This window comes from Grammomys surdaster, unplaced genomic scaffold, assembly GCF_004785775.1.
Source record: "Grammomys surdaster isolate TR1022 unplaced genomic scaffold, NIH_TR_1.0 138, whole genome shotgun sequence".
NCBI lineage: Eukaryota > Metazoa > Chordata > Mammalia > Rodentia > Muridae > Grammomys > Grammomys surdaster.
Window position 1 is genome coordinate 9,007,159 of NW_021604596.1, and position 5,925 is coordinate 9,013,083.

Genomic DNA, 5,925 nt, shown 5'->3' on the forward strand with positions numbered 1-5,925 from the left:
GAAGATCTCAGAAGATGGAAAGATCTCCCATGCTCATGGATTGGCAGGATTAATATAATAAAAATGGCCATCTTGCCAAAAGCAATCTACAGATTCAATGCAATCCCCATTAAAATCCCAACTCAATTCTTCACAGAGTTAGAAAAGGAAATTCTCAAATTCATATGGAATAACAAAAAACCCAGGATAGCGAAAACTATTCTCAACAATAAAAGAACTTCTGGAGGAATCACCATCCCTGACCTCAAGCTGTACTACAGAGCAATAGTGATAAAAACTACCTGGTATTGGTACAGAGACAGGCAGGAAGATCAATGGAATAGAATTGAAGACCCAGAAATGAACCCACACTCCTATGGTCACTTGATCTTTGACAAAGGAGCTAAAACTGTCCAGTGGAAAAAGGACAGCATTTTCAACAAATGGTGCTGGTTCAACTGGAGGACAACATGTAGAAGAATGAAAATTGATCCATTCTTATCCCCTTGTACAAAGCTCAAGTCTATGTGGATAAAGGACCTCCACATAAAACCAGATACACTGAAACTAATAGAAGAGAAGGTGGGGAAAAGCCTCGAATACTTGGGCACAGGGGAAAAGTTCCTGAACAGAACTCCAATGGCATATGCTCTAAGATCGAGAATTGACAAATGGGACTTCATAAAATTGCAAAGTTTCTGTAAGGCAAAGGACACTGTCAATAGGACAAAACGACAACCAACAAATTGGGAAAAGATCTTTACCAATCCTTCATCTGATAGAGGGCTAATATCCAATATATACAAAGAACTCAAGAAATTAGACTCCAGACAACCAAATTACCCTATTAAAAAATGGGGTATAGAGCTTAACAAAGAATTTTCAACGGAAGAAACTCGAATGGCCGAGAAGCATCTAAAGAAATGTTCAGCATCCTTAGTCGTCAGGGAAATGCAAATCAAAACAACCCTGAGATTCCATCTCACACCAGTCAGAATGGCTAAGATTAAAAACTCAGGTGATAGTAGATGCTGGCGAGGGTGTGGAGAAAGAGGAACACTCCTCCATTGTTGGTGGGACTGCAAGATGGTGCAACCACTTTGGAAATCAGTCTGGCGGTTCCTCAGAAAATTGGACATAGCATTACCCGAGGATCCAGCTATACCACTCCTAGGCATATACCCAGAAGATGCTCGAACATATAATAAGGACATATGCTCAACTATGTTCATAGCAGCCTTATTTATAATAGCCAGGAGCTGGAAAGAACCCAGATGTCCTTCAACTGAGGAATGGATTCAAAAAATGTGGTATATTTACACAATGGAGTATTACTCAGCTATTAAAAACAATGAATTCGAGAGGTTCCTAGGTAAATGGATGGAACTAGAAATCATCATCCTGAGTGAAGTAAGCCAATCACAAAAGAACACACATGGTATTCACTCACTGATTATTGGATATTAGCCCAGAACCTTGAAATGCCCAAGATGCAACTCACAGGCCACATGAAGCTCATAAAAAAGGAAGACCAAGTGGGGGTGATTCAGTTCTTCTTAGAAGGAGCAACAAAATACTCAAGGGAGCAAATATGGAGACAAAGTGAGGAACAGAAACTGAAGGAGGGGCCATTTGAAAACCTTTCCACCTGAGTATCCATCCCATGTGCAGTCACCAAAGGTAGATGCTGATGTGGAAGTCAGGAAGTACATGCCGATAAGGGCCTGATATGGATGTCTCCTCAGAGGCCTTCAAGAGTCTCACATATTCAGAGGCAGATGCTCACAACTAGCCATTGAACTGATCATGAGGTTCTCAATGGAGGAGTTAGAGTGAGGACTGAAGGAGCTGAAAGGGTTTGTGGCACCATGAGGAGAGCAACAATACCAACCAACCACAGCTCCCAGGGTCCTAACCACCAGCCTGGGAGCACTTATGGAGGGATCCAGGGCTTCAGCTGAATATGAAAGCGTGGAGGGCCCTGCTGGGCACAGGTGGAAGAAGAGATCCTTGACCTCATGAAGGCTGGACGCCCCAGGGGGTGGGAATTTTGAGGGTGGGGAAGTGGGAGTGGGGGGGGGTAGGTGGGGGTTACATCCACGGAGAAGAAGGAGGAGGGGTAAGGGGGTGGGGAGTAAGCAGGACAGAGAGAGGCCACTCATCAGGAGGCTCTTGAGTAACTGCATTAGAAGCTGTGTGAACAAAGTTGTTCATGGTTTTGCTGATGTTGTTGCTGCTGCTATTGTTGTTGTCATTGTTGTTGTTGTTGTTGTTGAGACAGGGTCTTAATACGTAGCATTGACTAGTCTGAAATTTGATTTGTAGATCAGGCTGGCCTCAAAATCATAGATTTCCACATGCATCCACTTCCCAAGTGTTAAGATTAAAGATGTGCACCACCACCACATCTGGATAGAACATTTTTTATTCCTTTTTAAAAGATGAATTAAAGCTACTTAGTACAAACAACAAAGAAATTGTTTTAAGGCTGGAAAACCATGGAATCCTAGAATAACAAAGAGAAAGTAAGAGCTAGTCTGGCAAATATTTTAGAACCACACTGAGTAGTAAGAAAAAAATTATTTTATTAATAGGTAGCACTAATTGAGTGCTTATAATTTACCAAGTTCTGTGTTAAATACTTTACACACATTATATATTAGATACTAAAATTGATATGAATCAGCTGCTGCTGTGGACTCATTTAAGATACAGAAATGAGGTTGAACAACTGCCAAGGATCACCGGCATAAGATCTGAATTCAGTACATTCAGAGTTCAGAACATAAAGTCTGATGCACCACCCTGGCTCACCACATCATTGTCTGTTGAAAAACTACGGTACCATGCCATCAAGAACATTATATCTGAGAACTGGCATGATCCTCACTTTCTATTTTTCTGTGCAGAAAAAAAATATTAAAGAAGATGTAGAATAATCAAAAATCCTAAGAATTCCTAAGTAGGAATGATAGCATGAAAACTGAACCTCAGAGCACATGAACAATGTACACAATTGTCTCCCTTCACTGACTTGCTCCTTCACTACTTGACAAGTTTCAATTCAGAAAAGTCACTTAGAGAAGAGGATAAAAAAACAAGGTGCAGAGTGTTGGTAAATGAACAGGAGGCAAAGCATGATGGTGAAGTGTAGAGGAGGGACGGTCACCAACACGGTCAAGAGATTATGTCCAACGGAAGAGTATGAGACACAGCTAGCAATAAGGGAAAAGTACCTTCCTGTACAGATAGGTTTTAAAAACAGGAGATTAAGTAACCAGTGAAGCTACACCCCTGAAAGAATTCATAGCACTGCTACATTTGCCTAGAACGAGGGATGGCCAGCCATTCCTAAACATGTTATAAAGGAGATGAATAACATGCAAAATGCAAAGATATGAGGATTTTTTTAATATGTGAAGAGGAGAGATGAATAAGGGAGAGCCGTCAGAGCATGTGGGGTCGTGGGAAGACTTGGGAGTTCAAAGGATGAGAAGGTCTCCATTAACAAAATAGGGATCAAAGGTTTAACTTCTCAGGCCTTCCAGCACATGGGATTAGTAACAGCTTGTCACTGAGGAAGTACCACTCATGCTCTGGGGAGATGATTGTACTAATCTTCATCATGCTATTTTAGGACAAGCACAATCATTGTGAGTCACTGGCTATGTGGGCCTGTTCCCACCATGGTAGTTCAATAATTTTTTCCAAATTAGGTTTTTCTCAGATATGTCCCTTCTGCCTCTGTCCCCATCCTTCCTGCCAGTCTACCACCCAGAAGCCCAGCACTCGGAGGGGAGGGACGGTCATCAACACGGTGACTACAGCTCCCCAGGACTCTTGTTTGGACTCATTGATCTCCTTCACCTTTAATGACAGTCTTTAGGCAAGCAACATTGGCAACCTGGGAGCATGTTAGGAATCTATGCACAAACAATGCAACCGGCCTTGTGTCAGGACCCTATGGCCAGCTCTGTACCCATTACACTTTTCATCATAATCTGTCATATCTTTAGTTAAGAACCAAAAGAAAAGGGATCATTTATCATTCAAATTCCCTATTAGACATTTGCCCCTGGGTTGGTTTCTATCTTCCTAGCACAGCATAGGAAAGTTCAGTTTGCTTGTAGTGTCCTCTTCTGTTTCAGCTCTCTCAACTCAACCTATCTGTCTTACCCACCCATAGTCATGTGTCAACTTGACACAGACTGGAGTTATTTTAAATGAGGGAACCTCACTTGAAAACATGGTCTCACTAGATTGGCCTGTAGACAAGCCTGGGGTATATTGATTGAGGACTGCTTGTGAGAGGGTCCAGCTCACTCTGGTGCCACCCTAGGAATGGTGGTCCTCGGTTCTATAAGAAAGCAGATTGAACAAGCATCAGGAGCAATCTAGTAAGCAACACCCCTCCATAGTTTTCGCATCCATTCCTGCCTCTAGCTTCCTTCCCTGGCATCCTTGGATAACAGACTACAAACAGTAAGAAGAAATAAAACCTTTTTCCCCCAAGTTGATTAAGGTCATGATGTTTTATCATAGCAATAAAAACCCTAACTACAATAATTTGGTTTATGTATTTAGTGCATACTTTATGTTTGTTTATATATTGTATAATTCCAAAATATTCTTGGTTTCTCTGTGTTCGTGTCTGTGTGTGTTTAGCGGGTATGGATTAGCCCAGGTTTCCCAGGAGAAAATATGAAGAGCAGAATATGAGAGAATATTAAAACTGAGAGATTGGGAGAGAATGTTTTATTTCCATGGCCACTGAAATGACTAATATAACCACATGAACCCCCAGGAGTTTATGGGATTTGTTTTTGTCCAAAGCTACATTCTAAATAGTTACCCAAATGCCCAATCCTCTAGGTTGCCAGAACTGTATTTACAACTGTCTTACTTTCCTGTGGGGGCTTTAAGCTCCTCCAGCTCCTATGTGAACCATTTACAAAGCGAACTCTGGCTTTTGTCAGGGCCAATCAACTGGTAGAGTGTATAAAATGTACAATTTCAGAACCTTAGAACCCTCCCCTGACCCAGAAGAAACAAAAGAAAATCGTTTCTGAACTCTCCTCTGCAGCCCAAGCATCACTCTGGACCCTTACATGCCTTCTCACTTGCATCTTAAGAACCCTGCCAGGCAGCATCACTTCTGCCGCTCAGGTCTTTATTCCAATGGAAGCTAAACACCCAGGTTCTCCAGTCTATGCACCTGATGTCTTGGGACTTCTCAGCTTCTATGGGCCATCCCATATAATAAATTTTTCTCTCTTCACCATAGATGGAGGAGGGAGGGAGGAGAGATGTGATTATTCCATTTCTCTGGAGAATTCTAACATACGTATATTCACAACACTTCATCTGCTCAGATAAAGGCAAAGTTGGTGCAAACTCTCTGGAAATACTGAGATGCTCTGCATACCCTTTGCTATTTCAACTATGGTGTTTAGCATGTGCATCAAGAATTAAAAGTGTGCCTGTATTTGTCGCAATCTAAAGAAAATCAATATGGTGACAGGGACCAATGTGGTAGGTATTCAGACCACAATTTATCAGTCCTTCGTTAAGGACTTTAGATATATTTCTGAGTCAGTTCTTTTGTTTTTTCCAGAAAACAAAGATTTATTATTCAGAATATTCCAATTCCTCTGCAATAGGAAGCAAATTATTTCAAATCTGCTACTGTATCACTTAGCAGTTTACTTGTTACAGATAGATGATAGATAGATAGATAGATGATTGATAGATAGATAGATAGATAGATAGATGATAGATAGATAGATAGATAGATAGATAGATAGATAGATAGATAGATGATACACAGATAGATCATTTACTTTTTACAATAACCCTGGAATCAGTATTATCTTGACTTGCTGGGATTGGAGAAATAATGTGAGTAAATCTATTACTTATTCCCTGACTGATTTGGTCAACTTAACA